General features: G+C 43.3%; 1 protein-coding gene and 1 pseudogene across 1 annotated transcript in view; both read left to right on the forward strand.

Moving 5' to 3' along the window:
* Positions 1 to 476, forward strand: part of LOC105490845 (ELOVL fatty acid elongase 5) — an 84,990-nt gene extending 84,514 nt beyond the window's left edge. Inside the window, exon 8 of the mRNA XM_071096939.1 lies at positions 349 to 476. The gene's annotated coding sequence lies outside the window, so the exon portion shown is untranslated. The remainder of the gene's footprint in view (positions 1 to 348) is intronic.
* On the forward strand, positions 379 to 25,394 carry LOC105490935 (high mobility group protein B1 pseudogene; annotated as a pseudogene).
* Positions 25,395 to 25,506: the final 112 nt, after the last annotated feature.

Here is a 25,506-nt window from a genome sequence, read left to right on the forward strand (position 1 = left end):
TAAAGTATCCTTCGTTAAAGCTCAGTTAATACTAGCATTTAGTAAGATAACTCAAATTTCTCAAAAAAAAAAAAAAAAAGACAAATTGGATGTCTTTAATTCAGCTGACTTACAAAATGATTTTAATATGAGAATCGTCTAGTCATAAGTTGTCACTCAAGAACAAAAATTATTTGTTCTGGCACTAACTGGCATGTGATTCTGGTGAGGCACATCATGACTCTGGGTCTCCTGTAGAAACGATGGGGTTGTGGGAGCGCCCCGGTTCCTTCCATCCTGAACATTCTGCAATGCCAAAGTAGCACTCCAGCATAGCCCTGATTTACTTCTAATTCCTTTCCTTTTCAGGACATTGACATAAAGTAGAACATGCTTCCTAAACGCCTTAAAGATTAGACGTTACACACAGCGTACAGTCAATGCAAGGAGGCCTGCACACAGTGAACCTCTGTCTAGGACTGCGGCCGGTAAGGCCTTCCTGTATGGACTGCAGCACTGCTCGGGAAAGCTGCCTGCAGGTGAATAAGTGAATGTGAAATTAAGCGAGACTCTCTGCAACTGTATTCACTATATCACACTTTAATTTGGCCTCTTTTGCATTATTTCCTAGTGTTTGGAGAATACATTTGAGAAAGCATGTTATATATTTTTTTACAACTCGTTTTACATTTACCTCAGTTGGAGAAAAAATTGATGGGAGGTGATTTAAATGTGTCTCTTTATGGAATGAGATCAAGGGATTAAACAGCCTCCCAAGTGTCCACACTGGCCTAGGATCCAAATGAGAATAGACTGTCCCAGGACCTGTGGTGGGACTTGAAGTTTCTGAAGAAGTTGAGGTAGGAATAGAGTTGATCAAAGTACAAAATTTGGATAGAAGGAAATAAAAATGAAAGGTTGATGAAATAACTGTACCAGAGAAGGTTTGCTTTTCTAGAGACAGCCATTTTTCTCGTGATCTGAATTAAATAGCATGGTGTTCTCAGTGGCCTTCCACATCACTGAGAATCACTAGCAGGCTCACCAGGGATTCACTACTGGCTCAGAAGGTGTTCTAGAAAGCAGTTTCCAGAATGTGTTCTAGAAAGAAGTCAGATGCAGAGCGCCTCTCAAGTGTGAGACACCAAGGTGCCTTCCTCCCAGTATCTAGGTATTGGCAGCTCTCTTCCCCATTTTGCAGATGAGAAAGTTGAAATCCAGAGTCTGCCCAAGGTAAGTGTGACACCAGAGTTCAAATGGGCTTTCCTGGTCCAAAGCTGTTGCCAGACATTGGCGCTCACTAGGCAGGGAGACAGTACAGAAAGTGGCCCCTCAGACCCGCCCCGCTAGACAGAATTACAGCTACAGGGACTCACATTGTGCTGGCAACTTCATTTCTAACCAGGATAATAGTCTGTCTACGGTGATATCAATGTGAATGTAAATTATTTATAAAGTGCACATTATCTAATGAGGATGTTCCGCTCGTGAATTAGCAAAGAGATGTAGAGAAAATCCTTCAAATACTATTTCCATCATGCTGTGATGCCATTGAGCAAAAGAAACTGCCAAGTCATAAAAGTAATTACCAAATAATATCTATAAATCTAATAAACTTGGCCAAGCACGGTGGCTCACACCTGTAATCCCAGCACTTTGGGAGGCCAAGGCTGGTGGATCACCTGAGGTCAGGAGTTCAAGACCAGCCTGACCAACATGGTGAAACCCCACCTCTACTAAAAATACAAAACTTAGCTGGGTGTGGTGGTGGGCGCCTGTAATCCCAGCTACTCGGGAGGCTGAGGCAAGAGAATCGCTTGAACCTGGGAGGCAGAGGTTGCAATGAGCCAAGATTGCGCCACTGCACTCTGGCCTGGGCGACAGAGCGAGAAACTCTATCTCAAAAAAATAACAGTGATAATAAAATAAGTCTGAGATAACATATTACATGTTCATAATTCTGTATTTAAAAACTGAATAGTATCATATGTTTGTACAACTATGTAGCATTTTTGTAATATTACAGTGAAGCTTCTGGGATTAAGCTCCTGCCAGACACTAAAGACAGTTTGAAATCATTTTGGCCATGGTTAGGTCTACAGAATCTCAGAAGCATGCTGCCTTCCCCAACCCCTGCTTGCAATCCTGCAGCATTCACCAGGGCCTACGCAGCTCCAGGCATCTTGCCAGTGCTGGAGAGACAACGAATGAAAAGATAACCTCATTTTGGCTGAAAGACAAAGACAAACAAAATAATTACAAATTATGGGAACTATGCTAACGGCAACAATCAGAATTCTGATGTGAGAATAATCTCTTAGGTACTTGTAAAGATAATTTTGAGGCACGTCAAGAGATATTGGAGTTTTACCTATGTGTTTACATGGGTAGTTCTTATTGTCTCAACCAAATAAGATATTTCTGGAAGTTTCACCTCTCTAAAAAATTATCTGGAAACTTTTGATTATCTGAAACTTCTGTTCTCCACCTAAATGATAGTCCGCCATGCATGAGTCAGGCCTGCACTTGGCCCTGACAATTCTGTGAGCGCTCAGAGACTTAGCAATTTCCACTGCCTTCAGCTGCATTGTCCCTGTGTGATGGGCAACTGATGACTTTTCAGTTTAGTCCTGAATCACAGTGTGATCTCTTTGAAAGTGACAAGGATCATATGTAAGTGAAATGCACAGAATGGTACTACATACCAATGGTAACTAAGGACAGATGGATCAATGGATGATTTTCATGCATGGCAATGGCAGATGCACAGACAATGACAGGTATAGACAATATGTCATGTCCTGCCTGGCAACTGGCAAAGTTCCTTTATGAGGATAAGACAAATCTCCATTCAGAAAGTCTAAAATTGGGGTGTAAGGCTGTGTGTTATAATCTCACTTCATCCTGGAAGATACAGTGTACATTCTAGACAACCCACTTGATTCCAAGACACTTGAGGGCAGGAATTGTCTCATATGTCTCTGCATCCCTGGTGTGTGCCCAGCACAGCACTGAATACGTAGCAGATGCTCAATAAATGTTTTGGTGAATGAATGGAAATATTTGGGAAATACTAATGTGGTGCATAACAGGGAAAACAAGCTTTCTAGCTGTATCAGTCCATTTTCACACTGCTATAAAGATACTACTCAAGACTGGGTAATTTATAAACAAAAGAGGTTTAATTGACTCACAGTTCTGCATGGCTGTGGAGGCCTCAGGAAACTTACAATCATGGCAGAAGGGGAAGTAGGCATGTCTTACATGGCAGCAGACAAGAGAGCGTGTGAAGGAAGTGAAGGGGGAAGGGACTCTTATGAAACCATCAGATCTCATGAGAAATTATTCACTATCATGAGAACAGCATGGAGGAAACTGACCCCATGATCCAGTCACCTCCCACCAGGTCCCACACTCAACACGTGGGGGACTATAGGGATTACAATTCAAGATGAGATTCTGGTGGGAACACAGAGCCAAACCATATCACCAGCCAATTAGATCAGAGTTGAAATCCTGCCATCACTCAATAACCATGTCCCCTTGTCAAGTTACCTAACCTCCTCAACCTCAGCATGGTTCTAGGATTCAAGAAAATAGATACAGATCATATGGTCTCCAGGGGGGTCTCTTAGAAAGAATTATGATCCCCACGCAACAGTTAATGGTCACATGAGGCCATAAAAGCCTGCCCGTGGCACAGTGGGAATAAAATATGTTTCTGTTAAAAATCCCATCAGGTTCTAGTGGACCCAGAGTGCCAGAGCAGTTCATCTGAATCATAAAACCTCCAGGAGGGTGGGTCTGGCAGCCACAGGGACCTTACCACAGGACCCACAGGTTCTCCCCAGAATCCCTAACTAAATGCTTCCAGTTTCCTGGGAATCCAAGGTTGTAGCTGCTGGGGTCAGAGATCGCAAAAGTCTAGTGAATCAGCTCTTGGGATGGAGCAGGACCAAGGCCCCTTTGAGGTCACTAGCTTGCCTGTGTCTCAGGGCCACCTCTAGGCAGTTGCTTTGCAGAGAATAAAAGCCTATGTCTCTCCATGGCCTACAGGCTCCTGGAGCTGGCCCTGACCCCTCTCACGTCTCGCGTCCTCTTCCTTGCTCACCACATTCAGCTGCCCTCATCTCTTGCCTGTTTCTCTAGAGGAGCCACTTCCATCTCAAGGCCTTTGTCCTCATCCCCAGATATTTATTTGCATGGCTTGTCCCTGCACTTAAATGCCACCTCCCCAGAGAGGCCTCCCCAACTACCAGATCTAAAATATCACCCCCCACATCTCTCCCCACATATAACTCTCTTTGACTTGGCTTTATTTTTCTCTGTAATATTTTCATTGTGTTGTATCTACATTTAGTTGTCTGCCTTGAAATCAAGGGCTTTTTCTTTTGCCTGCCACATAGGAGAGTCTCAAATATTGGAATAAATGAATTTGTGAATGAATGAATGAACATGAGATGATTAATGTTGATGTTGCCCAAACCCTCCCTTGTGGGAGCTATAACCTTATCTCACATGTGAAGGGTACTGTGTTTTTAATATCCCTGAGGTTGTCAATAGGACATCTTAATCATCTCAGAAAAGAGGACCCGGACATATTTTGGAACAGAGCATATGATGGTGAACATCAAATCCCACCAATGTTAAGAATTAATGAGCTTTCTGTTCTCTTATGAAGTTAATGTATAAATTCTGCTGCTCTGTACCTTTCACATTTAGAACTGAAGACAAAAATAATGGTGAAGGTGAAGGATGGCACTGGAAACTATGTTTAGAACCCTGCAACAAATGAGATTTTTTTTTAAAGGCACTCAGTGTAACTTTATTTGATTTTATGACCTCTACTAACTGTTCTTCAAATTATAGCTTGGGACTAATGATCACTACAGTTTTTCTAGTTGTTATTAGAACTAACAAACAGCTCCTAATAAGCTCAGTCCAGTGAGGAAATGAAAGAAATCCGTAAGTCACAATATTGGGAATAATCCCTAAGCTTATTACCCTCCCCCCGAGGTCAGTGATAGCCGGGGTTGTGGGGATGTGCCCACAGGTAAAACAGGGCAATGATTTGCCAAAGAGCTTTATGGGCATGACTCCAGATATTGTGTTAAGGATCCTTCATTGGCTGCCCTGAGAAATAAGTTTTCAGGCACTGAGCAGAGACAGAAAACATCCATCAGCAGCTGGTGAGACCCAGGACATAGGTTCCAAGGTGATCAGTAGGGCAAAAACAAAGAATTGCAGCTGAAGGCAGTGGCAGGATGGAAAGCTGGGGCAAACTGTAGAGGCTACAGGGATGATAGTGCAAGAGCCAAGTTAGCAGAAATAGAACTAAGAGTACGGGGGAGGAAATGGCCTTTACAGAGGAGACACTTAAAATCAGTGGCCTCGCTCTTTTCCCTTCTCCAACAGACAAAAATCAAACTAATGTGTATTAACTTTCTCTGTTTGTTACCCATTTTTTTATTTTTCTCCAAGCAAGATCTAGACAAATCACTGAGTGGAAACAACACTAAGTTTTTATAAGACCAAGGATGGTCATTGCAGGGTCGTTCTTTGGTTGTGTTTTTCTTTGTTTTGTTTTGTTTGTTTGCTTTTTGTTTTGAGATGGAGTCTTGCTCTGTGGCCCGGCTGGAGTGCAGTAGTACAATCTCAACTCACTGCAACTTCCGTCTCCCAGGTTCAAGTGATTCTCCTGCCTCAGCCTCCCGAGTAGCTGGAATTACAGGCGTGTGCCACCATGCGTGGCTAATTTTTGTATTTTTGATAGAAGTGGGGTTTCACCATGTTGGCCAGGCCAGTCTCAAACTCCCGACCTCAAGTGATCTGCCCACCTCAGCCTCCCAAAGTGCTGGGATGACAGGTGTGAGCCACCGTACCCAGCCTGTAGTGTTATTTATAATAATAAAAAAATGGGTAATAATCTCAAAGTACCAATAGGTTATGTGCAGTAGATGTGTCATTCATAGGTTAGACAGTATGCTCTGATCAAACATATTTTGGAAACAATTTAACAATGTGAGAAAATGGTCATGGAAATATCATTAAATAAAAAAAGAAAATTATCAACCATTTTATAGCACATTTATTCCAATTTGTTCAACTACATTTACATGTGTATGAAAAAGATAGGAAGAATCCATATCAAAATGTCAATAGCAATTTTATGTGAGTGGGAGAATTATACGTGATTTTAATTTTTCCCTTTGTGGCTTTCTAACTTTTTAAAAGTTACTGCGATAAACATTAATTGTTTGTATAATGGGGAGGTCATTAAATTTTTTTGAAAGAATCAGTTAGCCCATCACCTAGTGATTCAATCTATTTGAAATAAACACTTTTTTAAAAAATGAGAGCAAAGCTCTTTCCACCGTAGATACTGCTCTTGGTTTCTACAGAAAAAGAACTTTTTGATTTTAGAGGGAGGCATGAAGCCGTGCAATCTTGCTCAAGTTATTAAATATTTTTCAAAGAAATTGACAACCCCTAGTGTGTTAGAAAAGACAAATAAGAGGTCCAAATTTATGCTCCGCCACTTACTACTCTTGAAACCTGAGGCAAGTCAGTTCCCTCCGTCCCTTTCCCTATCTGTAAGATGGAGAGCATGGTCACTCTTCTGTTTAGCTAACAAGATTATTATTAGGGCTGGGCACAGTGGCTCATGCCTTTAATCCCAGCACTTTGGGAGGCCGAAGTAGGTGGATTACTTGAGGTCAGGAATTTAAGACCAGCCTGGGCAACATGGCGAAACCCTGTCTCTACAAAAAAACACAAAAATTAGCACGTGATAGCACGTGCCTGTGGTCCCAGGTACTTGGGAGGCTGAGGTGAGAGGATCACCTGAGCCTGGGAGGCAGAAGTTGTAGTGAGCCAAGATCCACTACTGTACTTCCAGCCTGGACTACAGAGTGAGACCCTGTCTCAAAAAAACAACAACAACAACAAAAACAGTATTATTAGGTATAAAAAATCCCACCTTGCATGAAAAGTAAGGTAGAGAAACTCTCTCGCAAATATACAGTCAAGACTCTTCTTTCAACATAGAGTATTTTTTAATAGAAGGCCAGAAAGGAGGCTGGTTCAGAAAGATAAATCCCTGCAAGGAGCGAGCTGCCAGAGATGAGCAGTGAGTCATCCACGATCAACTGAGGCAAAAGGCAGAGGAGGCAGGAAACATTATTAGATGGGAGCCCACTGAGGTCTGCGGCAGGGATGCAAGTTCAGCCTTTTCCAAAACAGTGTGGGCTTTATAGCTAACTGTTTTGACTACTCTGCCATCTGGCAGTATCAGTTCCCATCCAGCCTGGTTCCCAGTGAATTCCCCTTCCATGAGAACTTCTTAGCCATCTCACCACAGAGAATGGGAGAGTTGGATTTCATCTCTACTCAGCAAACACTCTCAATCTCAGGGTCACAGCTAGGCAAACTAGCCAAGCTGCCAGCACTTGACCAGCACTGTCAGATTTCCCTTTTTCATTATTTTTTCATCTTCACCTAATCTATACTATATGCAGTCTAGTAGTAATTTACCTTCTAGTAAGAATTCGAGCCCCTAAGTCTTTTCTCCCAGTAACATTTTAAGCTCCTTTATTAAGGTTTTGTGAAATGGCGTTAGGAAAAATGAAGAAAATGTGAACGGGGTGGAGGGAGAAAAGGGAGGTCAGGTGGAGTTAGAGGGGATATCACTCTCTTACTCCCAGGGCAGAGGCACCTACTCTCTCCCATCATAAAGTCTGTTCTTAAGGTCAGTGGAGATTGCTTTGGGAAATACAATACTATATTGGAATATTCATGGAAATGAATACTTCGCATTCATGGAAATGAATTCATGGAAATGAATACTGAGAGTTTTCTTTAAAACTCCAAAGATCAGAATAAAATGCAAACTCTTCACACTTGCCTGGAGCCCCACAAGATCTGGCCCCTGGCCACCTCCACTGGGTCATCTTTACCACCCCTAAACCCCCACCTTTCCCCGTCCCTATTCTCTCTATTTCAGCCCCACAGGGTTTCTTCCTAAGCAAACTAGGATCATTTCTGCCTGGAAAACTTTGCGCTTACTGTTACCTCCTGGGATGCAACCTCACCTCATTCATGGGGGCCTCATGGGAGTAGAGAGAGTTATGTGATAAAATTCAAGACATCTAGTTAAATTTGAATTTCAGATAAATGAGTAATATTTTTGCATATGTATGTCCCAAATATTGCATGGGACATATTGATACTAAAAAAAATTTGTCATGGCCAACAAACATATGAAGATATGCTCAACATCACTAATTATCAGGGAAATACAAATCAAAACCACAATGGAATACCACCTTACTCCTACAAGAATGGCCATAATCAAAAAATCAAAAAATAATAGACGTTGGCATGGATGTGGTATAAAGGGACACTTTTACACTGTTGGTGAGAATGTAAACTAATACAACCACTATGGAAAACAGTGTGAAGATTCCTTAAAGAACCAAAAGTAGAACTACCATTTGATCTAGCAATCCCACTACTAGGTATCCCAGAGGAAAAGAAGTCATTATACAAAAAAGACACTTGTACATGCATGTTTGTAGTAGCACAATTCACAATTGCAAAAATATGGAACCAGACCAAATGCCCATCAATCAATGAGTGGGTAAAGAAAATGTGGTATATAGGGGGCCGGATGCAGTGGCTCAACCCTGTAATCCTAGCACTTTGGGAGGCCAAGGCAGGTGGATCACTTGAGGTCAGGAGTTCAAGACCAGCCTGGTCAACATGATGAAACCCCATCTCTACTAAAAATACAAAAATTAGCTGGTCCCAGTGGTGTTTGCCTATAATCCCAGCTACTTAGGAGGCTGAGGCAGAAGAATGGCTTGAGCCTGGGAGGCAGAGGTTGCAGTGAGCCGAGATGGCGCCACTCTACTTACTCCAGCCTGGGCAACAGAGTGAGACTCCGTCTCAAAAAAAAAAAAAAAAAAAAAAAAAAGAAAAAAAAAAGGAAAACATTATATGTATATACACATACACCATGGAATACTATTCAGCAATAAAAAGGAATGGAATAATGTCATTCACAGCAACCTGGATGGAATTGGAGACCATCAGTCTAAGTGAAGTACCTCAGGAATGGGAAACCAAACATCGTATGTTATCACTTATAAGTGGGAACTAATCTGTGAGGATGTAAAGGCATAATGATGATACAATGGACTTTGGGGACCCTGTAGGAAGGGTGGGACGGGGTGAGGAATAAAAGACTACAGATTGGGTACAGTGTACACTGCTTGGATGATAGGTAAACCAAAATCTCAGAAATCACCACTAAAGAACTTACCCATGTAACCCACCACCACCTGTTCCCCAAAACCCATTGAAATAAGAAAAAGGAAAAGCATTTGTCATCTATGTAAAACTCAAATTTACCCGGTGTCCTGTATTTTTATTTGCTAACTCAGGCAGCCATGCATAAGAACCCTTTCCTAACCCCCTCATCCAGCTCCATCACCCTCTCATCTCCTTTCCCTGTTTTACTTTTTTTCAAAACACTTACAACCACCTGAAATTATTTGTTTGTTGTTAGCTTCACCTACTAGCCTGAGAGAAAGTTCCATGCAGACAGAGATTTTATCTTTTTCCTGGCTATCCCTTTGATACCTGGAACATAGCAAATACAATTTTATATGAATGAATGAATGAATGAATGAGTTTTATACACACATTTGCTTTTCTTGAATCTTTTGCTTGAGGGAAAAAGCAAATAGCTTCCCAGATGAGCTTTTGTTCAAGGTGTTCTGCTCTTCATCTCCTCAGCTTCATGGTCTGCTTCATCAGGCACTGGATACCTTGCTAATGACTTCTGCCTGCCTTTCTGGCAATGCCTGTCCTGCTGGGACCCTAACTTTCCTGACCACCCTCGACACTCCCTGCCCCAGCACAGGTTTCACCTCTCTTCCCCATCTTCTCTGTTGCCTGGAATTACACACTGACACACTACTTTTGCTTTAAGACTTTCCATGTGAGGGCTTGCAGAAGATAACAGTTTGTCCATTCTCCGTGATGCAAATGAATTTATCAGATTATTTCCTGGGAACGGGTTTTGGTTTGAAGAAATAAGAGAGGAAGAAAGCTCCCCAGGGCCCAGTGATTGCATAAAATTAAAAGAAAGGGTTCAGACAAATGAAATTAGGGATGAACTTTTGTTTTGTCTAAGCTGGCACCTTAGGTCTGCACCAACCCTCTTCAGCCCTGGCTGCATTAAGGATTATCTGCAACCCTGTCTCTATCCTTTCCCTTCACCGTTGGCCTTCAAGAGAATGCTCCTGACCATGGCTTCAAACCTCTATTAGCAGTGGTTGGTTAGCACCCGACAAAGGCATCTTTGCAAGACAGGTTAGAATAGCATCTCTTTACTGCTCTGGAAACCCAGGTGCAGAAAGAACAAGTGACCCAAGGTCAGTCCCAGGTTCCACCTTGGGACTCAAGGTTCCTTCCCAGCAGTCTCCCAGGCACTAACAGGAACACTAAATAAATGTCAAGTGATGAAGCATTGCAGTGGCTGAAAAATGAAGCTTGCATTCCCGTAACCCACTAAATTGTTCATATAGAGCTTCCTGATTGATTTGGGTTTTCTTTGTGTGCAACTTTGAATCCCTGTCTCATATTTGGGTCAGAGCAATGGGAGGGACACATGACTTGCTTTAAAATTAGCCTCAAAACTCATTGTATAACAGCTCTCGTTTTCACTAAATGGAATGATTTCTTGAGAGGACAAGCGCAGCATTTGTAATAAGTCTGCATAGTTGAGTCACCATGGAGAAAATCCTTTAGAGTCACCAAAACACTCAATGTTTCCATCTGTAAAATGGGGTGTAGATTTTGTTTGAAAGAAAATAAAAGGTAACAAAATAAACGTAACCACCTCATCCAGACCCCGCCCCCCCCCACTGCTGCCACACACACACACACACACACACACACACACACACACACACACACACAGTCTTTGGGCTGGCCAGTAGATAGGGAACAATCTCTTCTAGTCCCCAGTAGACTGGACAAAGATAGACAAGGAAAGAAACCCTTTCTAACTCATACTATTACCAGAGTCTAGACTTCATGTTCTGATAGTTTAATAAGCTCAGAGAACATATTTTAAGTCCTAAGAAAACAAACTTATTTCTGACTAAAAGTTTCTCCTGGGAGAAGAAACTAACAAAAAATCATTCTGATCGCTGTCCTTCTCCAAAGACCATTTCCCAAGATTTCTGATTCATTTGGCAACATGTGCAAATAAACCCGAATGACCCAGAGGCGAAATAGCTGCAAAGAAATGTATGTGACTAAGCATGGCTAAAATGTTTCTTTATAGCAAGGAAAGTTTTCCCTTGGTCTTCTGAGTTAGATAAATTGTTGATTATAATTTATGTATCACTTCTGAGGGGTGGTACAGAGCTGAGGGTTGAGGGGGCAAGTGCTAAAAGATTTGGACCACCCTTTAAGTAGGGGGCCAAAGAACACAGAACTATCAACCCGGAACCACCAAGAATAGGGCTTGTCTATAACAGCTCCATATGTGACCAGGCAGCGAGGCTTCCGCGTGTGCTTCAAGTAGGTCTTACCGTCAGACAGATCTAGGTTCAGATCCCAGCTCAGTCACTTGCTAGCCATGTGACCTCAGGCAAACTGCTTGCCCCTGAACCTCAGTTTCCTCATCTGGAAATTGGGGTGAATAATCATGCCAATCTTATGAGGCTGTTGTGAGATTCAAATGAGATAATGCTTGTAAAAGGGGCTTGCAGAGGGCCTGACACATGGTTATTAGTCACTGTCAAATGACATGGTAAATGCTCATGGTTATTAGTCATTGTTATCTTCAGCGTTAGTTGCCTGTAGCTGCAGTAACAAATTGCCACACACTTGGTGCTTAAAACAACAGACACTATTATTTCACAGTCCCAGAGGCCAGAAATCCAACATCAAGCTATAAGCAGGGCCTATTCCCTCTGAAGGCTATAACTTGACTCTCATTCTCGGCCTGTGGCTGAGTCACTCCAGTCTCTGCCCCTGTAATCATGTGGCCTTCTCCTCTTCTCCGTCTCCCCTCTGTCTTTTATGAAAGCACTTGTTATTGAATGTAGGGCCCACACAGATAATCCAGCATGAGCTTATCTCAAGATTCCTAAGTTAACACATTTGCAAAGCCTCTTTTTCCAAAAAAGATTGTATTTATAAGTTCCATGGATTCGAACGTGGACATTCTAATGGGAGACACCATTCAACCCACTGCAGTAATATTCGTATGGTTATTTAGCAAGGGGTGCAGCATTGGCCTTCAAGGACTAGGGTAAAGTGGTCCTGGGCCCTCACTTTAGAAGGTCCTCGATCACTTCACATTCACCACTGGCTCAGTGCAACTTGTAACCCTGAACACCACTCATGACTAACATCATTTAGGTCCCAGGGGACCTCTAAATCTTCTGCCCTGTGTTCTCCAAACAAAAGGTAACAACATCCAGAGCTGTGATGGTTTGTAGGTTGTACTTCTGCTAGCATCAGACACGGACACTGCCTTGGGGAGTGAGGAGAGTTGGGGTAACAGAAGCTCCTTGGTAAGAGGAAAGACAATTAACTCTCCAAAATCTTCCTCTCAGCCTGAATGCAAGAGTCTTGTTTCCTTTCATGTTCCAATTTAAGATTCTGGAGTTACTCATGAATTAGCACAATATTCACAACAGTTCATGTTAGGTGGTTTTTGTTGTTGTTGTTGTTTTGAGATGGAGTCTCACTCTGTCACCCAGGCCGGAGCGCAATGGCAGGATCTTGGCTCACTACAACCTCCACCTCCCAGGTTCAAGTGATTCTCCAGCCTCAGGGTCCTGAGTAGCTGGGACTACAGGCGCGTGCCACCATGCCCGGCTAATTTTTGTATTTTTGGTAGAGAAAATACAATGTTCAGTTTAATGAGCTCAGAGAACATATTTTAAGTCTTAAGAAAACAAACTTATTTTTTAGTAGAGAAAATACTATGTTGGCCAGGCTGGTCTTGAAACCTTGACCTCGTGATCCACCTGCCTCAGCCTCCCAAAGTGCTGGGATTGCAGGCATGAGCCACCGCACCTGGCCTTCACGTTAGTCTTAAAGGTGTGCATATGTAGGTCTGCACATGTAAGCCTGAAACACCATAGCAAACCTTCACAAAAATATACGGGTATAGACTTTTAAGATATTATTATAAGAAATCTTGAAAATCATTATATAAATGATAGCAATTTATGGGATGAAATTAAACTATTTTGTGATAGTCCCTGTGATAATGGCAATATACCATATGCAACCCAATTATAATGATTGACATAAAATTCATGATTCATTTCCACATTGAAGGGTTGCTTTAAGAATTTTAATGACAATTGCAATTGCTACTGCCTCTGCAGAGCAGTTTCTCTAAATGGAAATTTGAAAAAATGAAAAGAAAAACTAAGATTCAAGAAAGGTAATCTAATTAGGTATTACTGTCAATAGAACACAAATTATGTGAAAATACTGATTATAACAATATAATTATAATTTTCCTGAAATGAAAGCAAGAAACATTAATTTTATGGATAAATATATAATGCATGAATTGTATATGTCTTTATTATACATTCACACATGTCAGCCCATTAACAGAACACCCACAGTCGTGTAATAATGAAGTTCAATTATTTCTTCTAGTTTTTGCCAACTTTCAGTCAAATAAAAACCATAAATTTCACTTTCCCCCCGTTTTCTTGCTATGAACGTATATTTGCCAAAGTACAAAGATGGAAGAAAGTTTATTTAAATATTAGACATTTGCTGGGCATGGTGGCTAATGCCTGTAATCTCAGCATTTTGGGAGGCTGAGGTGAGAGGATTGTTGGAACCCAGGAGGTCGAGGCGTGATTGCGCCACTGCACTCCAGCCTGGGTGACACAGCAAGAGCCTGTCTCAAAAGAAACAAAATCAGACAGTTGTTGTGTAGGTCTCCATTCACACTTCACCCTCTGCAACTCTGCAATGTTAGGGTTAATCTGACCCTATGGTTCAAGGTCTCCATCTATAACATGTGGACACATCTGCACTTAATGGGCATTTTCTTGACTTAGAATCTTTGTCCTTTGGCTGCATGATACCTTCCTTGCCCATGCAGAAAGAGGGCTAACATGTCTAGTCTTCCAAGGTCACCAAAGGAAGATTTTTCTACAACAACCAGTGCATAGGAGTTTACGCAGCAGTTCATGATTTACTTTATAGAACACATCCCCCGAACTAGATGCATTTAACAGCCTTGGGCCATTAGTGTTTGAACCTTAGGAGGAATTTTAGAGGTCTGCCCTCACTTGCAAAAATGCAGTGCTCTTGTTGATCACCTAGGTCCTAAATTTATGAATGAATAGGCTCATCAGGCCAGATGCACAGAAGCAAACTTGCACAGCCTCTCCTAGCTGTCCATTTTGCTTTTTTCTCCTTTAGAATATTCTTAAACCACCTTACACTCATTCCTACAGAATCCATTGCCTTTGTTTCTCACCATGTGTCATACTAAAATTCTAATCCTGCTGGTAAGAAAGTTTAGTCCTCAGAGCTCAGGGGCTCCATGTGTCATGTCTGCCCCCAAGGTTTACATGAGTAAGCCTCTGCCTCGCGGGCTATGTAAGATGTAGGTAGTGTGCATGGTAGAGGCTTGCTCCCGTAGGAACTCTGCAGGCATTCACTATGGAGGCGCTGACATGCAGCTCTGCGCTCTCAGCTAGGGTTGGAGATAAGGTGCCATCCACTCTCCTAGCCTAGCCCCACTCCTGATCCTCCCTGAGGGGACATTCTTTCCTAATTCATCCAGCCGGAGATGCACCTTTTCTAATTCTCATAAAGGCTGGAGGTGGCAGTACTTGCATCCAAGTCTCTCCACCATCCTCGTTTCCTCCCTCCTCTACAAATCAGGGGTGAGGAGGACAGACAGTGAAGCTAGATAAAGTGAAACAACCATGTAAGATAATAGGTTCCAAGCTGTTTATATTGCAAGCAAGCATATCACCTGCCCAGGTGAATTGCCTTTTGAAACCTGTGCTTGCATAACAAATGGAAAACAACCGGAGTGCAAGCCCTGAACAAATTAGACTTGAGCTCTTCTGACCGGGAGCCTGCCCCGGCCAAGTTACAGAAGAGTATGCAAACCAGCTGGATGCTCTTGGTGGCTCCCAGCCAGGCCAGTGGCTCCCAGCCAGGCCATCAGCTCCAGCAAAAGGCCCCTTACAAGGTTCCCTCGGTGTTTGTGTCCTTGCAGCCTCAAAGACTCTCTCCAGGCTTGCAGGCTCCCCATGTTTGGTGTGTTATGACCCTTGCCTATTCTTTCAGTCTACATCAGTGGTTCCCAACTGGGGTGATTTTTGTCTCCTCCCCCCGGGGACATTTGACAAGGCCTGGAGACACTTTTTGTTGTCACATCCTGGGGAAGGGTGCTATTGCATCAGATGGGAGGAGTCCAGGGATGCTGCTAACTCTAGGGAGGCCACCAGGCCCGTCAAGGTTGCATGGTTCTCAGGTGGCAGGCTGGCACCACGCCCCCCGCCCTGACTCACACACTGTTCCTATTTTCATTTCCTTCCCCTTAAAAAAGTAGAACTATCTCATTGATGTAAGAAGAACATACTTGGATTTTTTTTCTCATAAGGAGTCTTTAAAAACACACTGATAGTTGACACTGTATATATCAAGGTTTTCTGGCAAAAATTTTCATGGAATGTAGTTCCGGGAGGTGCTCCAGAAAACTTTTTAAAAAGCTTCTGTGGTCAAATAAGCTTGGAAAATGCAGCATGCTTATTCCTGCCTTGGAATGTCATCACATACATAAGCTTAATAAAACTTCTCAGAAGTCTGTAGCAAAGAAGTCCTAATTCAGAGTTTTTCCTTTTCACATAACATCCATTAGCAGGAGGCAAGAAATGCTAGTATAGAAGTGGTTTCGTGTCTTTTCTCTGTCCCTTTCACTTGCTGTGTGGCTGGTTTAGCACTGTAGGTGGCTCTGGCCTGAGGACGCGAGGTGACCCTTTGGGAGTCAAGCAGGTGAGTGCATCCCAGAGCCCCAGAGCCCTGATGAGGTGAAGTCATTTCACCACCCTAGGACAGCTTCTAGTCTTCTTGGGAATGTGAGAAAAACAAACTGTTACTTGCTTAAGCTCTTATAGCTAAGTTTCTGTTCCAAGCAGCCATTTTCCTAATCAAAACAATGTTTCAATGTTTATTCCTGAGTATCACATAATTTTGCTCTGTAGGTGTCGTCTTGGCTTTCTTTATGAATGGTAATTACTGGCTGGGCACAGTGGCTGAGGCGGGTGGATCACTTGAGGTCAGGAGTTCGAGACCAACCTGGCCAACATGGTGAAACTCTGTCTCTACTAAAAATACAAAAAAAAATTAGCCAGGTGTGGTGGCGCATGCCTGTAATCCCAGCTACTTTGGAGGCTGAGGTAGGCGAATCACCTGAACCCAGGAGGCGGAAGTGGCAGTGAGCCAAGATAGCACCATTGCACTCCAGCCTGGGCAACAAGAGTGAAACTCTGTCTCAAAAAAAAGAAAAAGAAAAGAAAAGAAAGAAAGGCAATTACTGGGTAGGGGCTAACAAGTTTACAAAGCAGGCCAGCAACAGCATCAAGTCACTCAAGTCAGTGGTTCTCAGTGTGACCCCCAGACCACCAGCCCCAGCACCACCTGGGAACATATTAGAAATGCACATCCTCAGACCTCACCCTAGATCTGCCGAACCTGAGACTCCAGGGGTGGGGCCGAGCAACTTGTGTTTTGGCAAACCCTCCCGGTGCTCCTTATATACTAACATTTTAGAACTTACTTTAGAACTAACATTTTAGAACTTAGTTACACATTCAACCTCAATGAATTTGTAAACCCAAGCAAGGAAAAACACTTTGAATGAAATAGTTGAGTTTGAACAGCAAGACTCATGCCCACACCTAACAACAGAGAACAGGCTCTGTGAGAAAAGGTGTCAGGCTTTGCCTTGGCAATTCAAACTGAGATAGAAATACTATAAAGGGACCGGGCATGGTGGCTCACACCTGTAATCCCAGCACTTTGGGAGGCCGAGGCAGGTGGATTACGAGGTCAGGAGTTCAAGACCAGCCTGACCAATATGGTGAAACCATGTCTGTACTAAAAATACAAAAATTAGCTGGGTGTGGTGGTGCGGGCCTGTAGTCCCAGCTACTCAGGAGGCTGAGGCAGGAGAATCGCTTGAACCCTGGAGGCAGAGGTTGCAGTGAGCAGAAGGAGCAACTCTGTCTCAAAAAATAAATAAATAAATAAAATAAAAAATAAAAACAAAGAAGTACTATAAAGGTAACAGTGACAGAAATGGAAGCTACCACCACTTAAAGAGTGTGGTTAATTGTGGTTCATGTCAAGGTACCAAGAGGCTAGTGTTACAATTTTCTTTTTGCTTCACTTCGCTTTGCTTTGCTTTAAGATGGAGTCTCAGTCTGCCGCCCAGGCTGGAGTGCAGTGGCGTGATCTCAGCTCACTGCAACCTTTGCCACCTGGACTCAAGCAATTCTCCTGCCTCAGTCTCCTGAGTAGCTGGGATTACAGGCATGTGCCACCATGCCTGGCTAATTTTTGTATTTTTAATAGAGACAGGGTTTCACTATGTTGCCCAGGCGGGAGTCTTGAACTCCTGACCTGAAGTGATCTGCCCACCTTGGCCTCCCAAAGTGCTGGAATTACAAGCATGAGCCACTGTGCCCAGCCAGTATTGTAATTTTCATAGGAGGCTTTCACTTTCCTTTTCTTAATAATATACTGTTCCCTTGCCTCCAACTTGGTTCACAGGGCAATTAGAGTATATAGATAGGATTTGTACAAATCTCAGCAATTTAAGAATCTGCAAAAGTGCATATGAGTGAAGACGAGGTAAGAGCGCGATTAGAAATGCTCAGTGTGACTGGAAATGTTATGAGCATGCTTCATTCTCACTCTCAACTTGAGATCTCCAAACTCACTCTATTCCATCCCAAGGTATCTGCTTTCTCCCTTCTATTAAGCGACCAACCGTTACTGAGCACTCTCGATTTTCCAAGGAAGGTGCTCATATATTTTTGGTGAGTCCCATGAAGCCAGTATTTGTAGCAGACGTCTGCTGTAATGCCAGAAGCAGAAGGGACCTGGTCCTCCTTTCCCCACTCTCCCCACACTGTGGAAGCTTCAGGGCACAGAGGCGATTGAGAGCTGCTCAACAGCAGTGGTGCTGAGCTTTCAGCTCTGGCCACAATATCCGGTGGCCGGTGCAGTTGATGTCAACACCAGTTTCTCAACCAGACCAATCCTGAGGCTTTGCCCTGCAAGACTTTCTCTGCTCCCCGAGCTCCCTTAGGTTCTGCTAAGCCTGGTTCTATAGCCTTCCCTTCTATTGTGTGAATTGTCCAAAAGGGATTCAATAAATTCCTCTTTTGCCTAAGCAAGCCAGAGTCATTTTCTGTTTGCTTTCAACTTAGAAGTCAGAGTAACATGATATTATCGCCATCTTGTTTAAGTGAAGACACTGACACTTGGAGGTCAAGGAACTTGCCAGATGTGTAGTACCCAGCCTCCAAGATGGCCCCCAGTGATCCTCACCTCTTAGGTATTTATGTCTTTGCATAGTCTCCTCCCGTGTTTAATTGGGACTGGTCTGTGTGGAGTTCAGCAGGGATGGTATGTGACTTCTGAATCGAGACCATAAAGGACATTGCAGCATCTGCCTTGCTCTCTTGGATTGCTTACTCTGGGCAAAGCCAGCACCATGCTGTGAGAATGTATTTACCATGTCTTTTATTTTTGTATTTTTATGCCCCTCCCAGGACTAGCCAGTTTTTAGAAATAGCAAACAACCATGAAGGTGCTTTACAAATGTAAACCAATCAATCCAGAGCCCACAAACTGCCACCTCCTTGGGGCTCTCACCCTCCAGGCCACTATCCACCTGCCCTAATCACCCCAGGAGTAGGAACTAGACAACTAGGGATAGCCTGTATGGCCCAGAGCCTGCTGAAATGATTCAAACTATTCAATCCAAAGCCCGATCACCCTCCCTTGCTCATTCCTTCCCACAGAAACCACCATAATAGTTTGTGCCCCTGGCCGGGCGCGGTGGCTCACACCTGTAATCCCAGCACTTTGGGAGGCCAGGGCGGGCGGATCACGAGGTCAGGAGAATGAGACCATCCTGGCTAACACAGCGAAACCCTATCTCTACTAAAAATAGAAAAATATTAGCTGGGCGTGGTAGCACACATCTGTAGTCCCAGCTACTCGGGAAGCTGAGGCAGGAGAATCGCTTGAACCCGGGAGACAGAGGTTGCAGTGGGCCAAGATCTCACCACTGCACTCCAGCCTGGTGACAGAGCAAGGCTCTGTCTCAAAAAACAAACAAACAAACAAACAAACAGTTTGTGCCCCTGTTTTCACTCTGCTCCCTCTGCCTCCTGACTGACCTTGGTACTTCCCCATGTGGCCCCATGGTGTGACACACCCCTTCCTCTTGAGATCTGTGAGCATAACAAACTATCTTTTTATTAGCAGTCATTCCTGATCCAATGGCTTTGCCATACCTAAATATTAATAAAACCTATATTTTAAAACAGAGGACACTCAAGTACCATGTGGTGAAGCCCATATGGAGAGGAACTGAGGCCTCCCACCACAGCAAGCCCCCATTGGCCAGCCAAGTGAGTGAGCCTCCTTGGAAGCACACCCACCAGCCCCAGTTGAACCTTCAGATTATGGCAGCCCTGGCCCACACCCATCTGCAATCTCATGAGAGGAGACACTCTAAGCCAGACTTCCCATTCAGGCTGCTCCAAAATTTGCAGCTTACAGGAACTGAAAGACAATACATGCTTATTGTTATTTTAAGCCACTAAACTTTGAAGTAATTTGTTCCTCAGTAATGGCTTCTAAGTGGAGGAACTGATTCCTCCACTAACCCCATTTGGGGTTTCCTTATTGCCTCTCCAGTGTACCAGCATGAGAAAGAGCAAGATACTTTGGGCTTCTGACTCAAATGGTAAGAAAACAAAAAAAATTGAATTTCACATAACAAGAATTCAAGAAGAAGAGCATCCAGGGTAGATTAACAAAGCAGCCCAGTGATCTCACTCAGGCCCCAGATGATACTCTTCATTTCTCTGCTCACTCAGCCTGTCAGCTGAGCATTCTCTTTTTCAAAAGATGTTAGCATCATTCCAAGCATCTCATACAGACAGGACAGTGTGAATCTTCCCAGAAACCTCTTAACTGACTTACTCCCTCTGGCCAGAATTGCAGTGTATGGCCATACCTAAGACAATCACTGGTAAGTAGGCTGGGAGAAGGAGTGCATTGATTGGCTTAGACCAATTACCAATGGGAGTGCAGTGATTGGCTTAGACCAACTACCAGTGGGAGCCCAGTGATTGGCTTAGACTGGCTACCAATGGGAGCACAGTGATTGGTTTAGGCCGATGACCAGTGGGCATGCAGTGATTGGCTTAGATGGATTACCAATGGGAGTGCAGTGATTGACTTCAACTGATTACCAATGGGGGCTCAGTGATTGGCTTAGACCAATTACCAATGGGAGCACAGTGATTGGTTTAGACCAATTATCAATGGGAACACTGTGATTGGCTTCCACTGATTGCCAGTGGGAATGCAGTGATTGGCTTTGCTTAGACCGATTACCAATGGGAGCGCAGTTATTGGTTTAGACCAATTATCAATGGGAGTGCAGTGATTGGCTTCCAATTACCAATGGAAGCCTAATGATCAGTTTTTCTTTGGGGATGAAGTTTGGGAGTTCTTCACTTGATCACATAGGGCTGGGGACACCCTTGAACAAAATCCAGGTTCTGGCAACAAGGAAAACCTATGCACAAGGGTTGGGGTGATGAACGACTTAGGTACATTATCTTCTATATAAACCATCAAGAAGTCAGCTGCACTAGCGAGAAAGGCAATAGAGGCCCAGAGAAGGTGTCAGGAAAGCAGAAGAAAGAGTCGGAGCAGGTAGGTCGGGGCCAGTTGGAGGGCCTTGCGCTTTACACATAGAACGAATCACCTGAATGAGTCACTCCCTAAACCACTGTTCCTTCACCCCATTCTCCCTCCTGAGGATGTGTTCTGCACCTGCTCACACATGTGACTGTTCTTTCACATCACCAGAGTGAGTCAGGGTGACATGACCCAGCTGCCTCCAGAAGCCTCCCAGCCAACGGACGCAGAGCAGGCTGTGGGCAAATCAGTCAGGTGGTGGCTGCTGATTAGAATTCATCCGCATTCTCAGGGTGGAGGGCAGCAGGAGATGTGTGCAGCCTCCTCCCCTATGGAGGGGATGCAGGATGCTATTTGTTTAAATGGTGGTTGGTTACACCAGAAACACTTGGCCTCCTTTATCTGGATATAGAATAACCCAGCACAAATAGATCAGTCGTAGTAGTAGTACAACAGCTATAGTAGCCCAACCCTTTTATTTTGTAGATGTAGAAAACCAAGTTCATATTGAAGTGACTTGGCCAGGATCAAAAAGGCCAAGCTGGAACTAAGACTGAGTCTTAAGACTCTTGCTTTGATTCTCTCTCATCATACCTTATAGGAAGAGTTTCTATGCTAAATTCTATGCCAGATCTATAATGTCATTTTTCTGAGACACAAAACTGCTTTAGGTAAGTGATCTAATAGTTCCTCATGTTCATCTGAAATCTACTAATTATGTTTGACATGGAGACTTTTATTTTTAATGTTGTGTAATTAGACTTTCAAGTTCCGCCCTTAAAACTTTTTATCTGTTGTTTACCAAAACAGGCCAAGATTCCAGCTAATAATATTTTCAACCACTTTTGTCATTCTCCAATAAATTATATAGAAAATTGTCAAGAGTAATTCCTGGTCGGGCGTGGTGGCTCATGCCTGTAATCCCAGGACTTTGGGAGGCCAAGGCAGGCGGACCATGAGGTCAGGAGTTCGGGACCAGCCTGACCAATATGGTGATACCCCATCTCTACTAAAAATACAAAAAAAAAAAAAAAAAAAAAATTAGCTGGGCGTGGTGGTGCGCGCCTGCAATCCCAGCTACTCAGGAGGCTGAGGCAGGAGAATCACTTGAACCCGGGAGGCAGAGGTTGCAGTGAGCCGAGATTGCGCCATTGCACTCCAGCCTGAGCAACAAAGTGAGACTCTGTCTCAAAAAAAAAAAAAAAAGTAATTCCTTTCCAGTGATAGCAGAAATCAGAGACTTCAAGTATCCAGTTCAAGTTCACTGGACTCACTACTTCAAAGGCAGTATAATAAGCTCCCTGAGATGATCTTTCTGAAGTAACTCTTTTCTGTCTATCAGCTGACTTGCAGAACTGATTGTGTACTTGACACAGATCCACATGACTCAGTGCAATGGGAGTAGTTCAGCAGTTTTGAATTCTTAGATGATTTTCGCTCTTTGTTTCTTGGTTTGTTTGAAGAGATCAAAAGGGAGCTGTATCGTTGTGTGATAAGTGTGTCTCTATCACTGTTTTCCATAGCTTTCCCTTCCAAGATCCATTATAACTTTGGAAATGTGGTGAAATATATCTTATAGGACTCTATTAAAAGACTAAATCTGGTAAGGTTTAGTCTAGGGATGTGTGTGTGTGTGTGTGTGTGTGTGCATGCGCACATGCCCGCATGTATGCTAGGAGCAGGCAGAGTGGGGAAAGGAAGTGATGTGGGGGTTGCAATTGTAGCAGTTGCAACAAAACAAGGATGTTTAGCACACATCTACAATAAACATGATCTTCATTATTTTTAGTTAGCCACATTATTGTTATACCCAGAAAAATAATTTTAAAAGCTTTCAAAGTTTAAAGAAATGATTCACAGCAGAAAATCAGAATCCAAGTTGGCAGTCTGTTCAGTAACCATCATTACTTCTCCCACTAATTTTCAGGTCACTATCAGTAAAACATTTTTAGTCAAGCAAACAATTTAACAATTATTTGTCCTCATCCACTTTTGCACACAGTTGAATAAGCTAATGTGGGCTGGAAACAAAATTAGAAACAAACTCTGATTAAACCATTCATTCATCAAATGTACATTCAACACTAGGTATCTGACAGGTTTTGTATTATGAGAAAAGAAACAGTAAACAGGAATCTGGGTGCAGTCACTCACGCCCATAATCCCAGTACTTTGGGAGGCCAAGGTAGGCGAATCACCTGAGGTCAGGAGTTCAAGACCGGCCTAACCAACATGGTGAAACCCTATCTCTACTGAAAATACAAAAATTAGCCAGGGTGTGGTGGCACATGCCTGTAACCCCAGTTACTTGGGAGGCTGAGGCAGGAGAATGGCTTGAACCAGGGAGGTGGAGGCTACAGTGAGCTGAGATCGTACCTCTGCACTCCAGCCTGGGCAACAGAGCGAGACTCTGTCTCAACAACAATAACAACAATAAGAAACAGTAAACAGGAAAAGACAAAGGGTTTCCATTCAGTAGAACCCTGTGGTGGAGGCCTGGACAGCATGCATGGGCACACACTGGCGAGGCACCAGTCTTGGTGTGAGCAAGCAGACAGTGCAGGAAAGCCTCCAGGAGGAGGTGATGTCAGAATTAAATGTGGAAGGACAGGTGAGAGTAGACAGACATGGAGGTAAAGGGAACAGGAGAAAGAAAGGCTTGGAGTTGTGAGGAGGGAGCGTGCACGTCAAGGACCTCACAGTTAACATGGGGGGTGGGGTGGTGGGGTCAGCGGGGAGTAAGGGAGTGAGAAGGATGGAGGCAGAGGGTGGGGGGTTCATGCGGGGCTGGGTTGGCTTTGCCAGGAGATGAGACTAAATCCTGATAGCCGTGGGAGCTATTGTAGAAATCATTTCAGGCTGATCAGATTTATTTGGGTTTACTGGAGGAGGGAGGAGGCTGTTTGTATGTATTTATTTAATCTTGTTTGGACAAGCCTTAAGCTTAGTAAAGGACAATACAAGGTCCTTAATATTGAAAGAGCCAACATATACCGTCATACATTATTGCAACATTCTCGTTATTCACGTAGTGCATTCAGATGAATATATTCTCAACAAATATTTCCTTCATTTGTAACATCTAGGCAGAGGTGGGCAAGAGCAGATAAAAGAGATGGCAAACTTTGATGACCTTCTTTATATGCCTCAAGGCCTCACCACTGATATGTCATTGAATATTTCACACTGGCTTCCTCCGACTCTTTTTATCAAGGTCTTAACAATCATTGTGTCAATATGTGACCTTATAAACTGTACACAAGGACCCTTTTTGGGACAACGTGATCATGGGAGAGAAATCTCTCTGTTTGCCTCCCTCTCCCTACCCATCTGTGCTTCTGCCTGAAGTCATCAGCATTTCAGATATTAAAACTGTGTTCTTTAGGTCTTAGCCACCAGTTTTTATTTGCATAAGCCATACCAAGAAAATGAGAAATTCCTTTTGTGGCTTCACTACTTGGAACTTTGAAAAGAATGAACAGTAACATTCTCAGTCAGATTCAGATTTCGTATAAAACCTGCTTTAGAGAACTGAAGGATAAGATATGCTTATTTAAAACTTTTAAATTATCATCCTCTCGATAGAGACAACACCAGGACAAGTGAGAGCCAGACAGAAACTGGGCGACTCTGCCTCACCAAGGAAAAATTACTCAACGTGAGCAAAGGAGATCCTAAGAAGCCAAGAGGCAAAATGTCATCATACGCATTTTTTGTGCAAACTTGTCAGGGGGAGCATAAGAAGCAGCATCCGGATGCTTCAGTCAACTTCTCAGAGTTTTCTAAGAAGTGCCCAGAGAGGTGGAAGACCATGTCTGCTAAAGAGAAAGGAAAATTTGAAGATACAGCAAAGGCGGACAAGGCCCGTAATGAAAGAGAAATGAAAACCTATATCCCTTCTAAAGGGGAGACAAGAAAGAAGTTCAAGGATCCCGAGGCACCCAAGAGGCCTCCTTCAGCCTTTTTTCTGTTCTGTTCTGAGCGTTGCCCAAAACATCCTGGCCTGTCCATTGGTGACGCTGCGAAGAAACCAGGAGAGATGTGGAATGACACCGCTGCAGGTGACAAGCAGCCTTAGGAAAAGAAGGCTGCAAAGCTGAAGGAAAAATGCACAAAGGCTCTTGCTGCATATTGAGCTAAAGGAAAGCCTGATGCAGCAAAAAAGGGACTTGTCAAGGCTGAAAAAAAGCAAGAAAAAGAGGAGGAAGCTGAGGAAAATGAAGAGGGTGAGGAGAGGGAGATGAAGAGATGAAAATGAAGAAGACAATGATCATTAATAAGTTGGTTCTAGCTTTTTTTTCTTGTCTGTAAAGCATTTAGCCTGCCTGTACACAACTCACTCCCTTTAAAGAAAAAAAATGAAATGTAAGGCTGTGTAAAATTTGTTTTTAAACCACACGGTGTCTTCTTTTGTATAATTTAACACACTACCGAAATGTGTCTTTAGATAGCCCTGTCCTGGTGGAATTTTTTTTCTGTTTATATTTTGAGATGGAG

Source organism: Macaca nemestrina, chromosome 5 (genome assembly GCF_043159975.1).
Source record: "Macaca nemestrina isolate mMacNem1 chromosome 5, mMacNem.hap1, whole genome shotgun sequence".
NCBI lineage: Eukaryota > Metazoa > Chordata > Mammalia > Primates > Cercopithecidae > Macaca > Macaca nemestrina.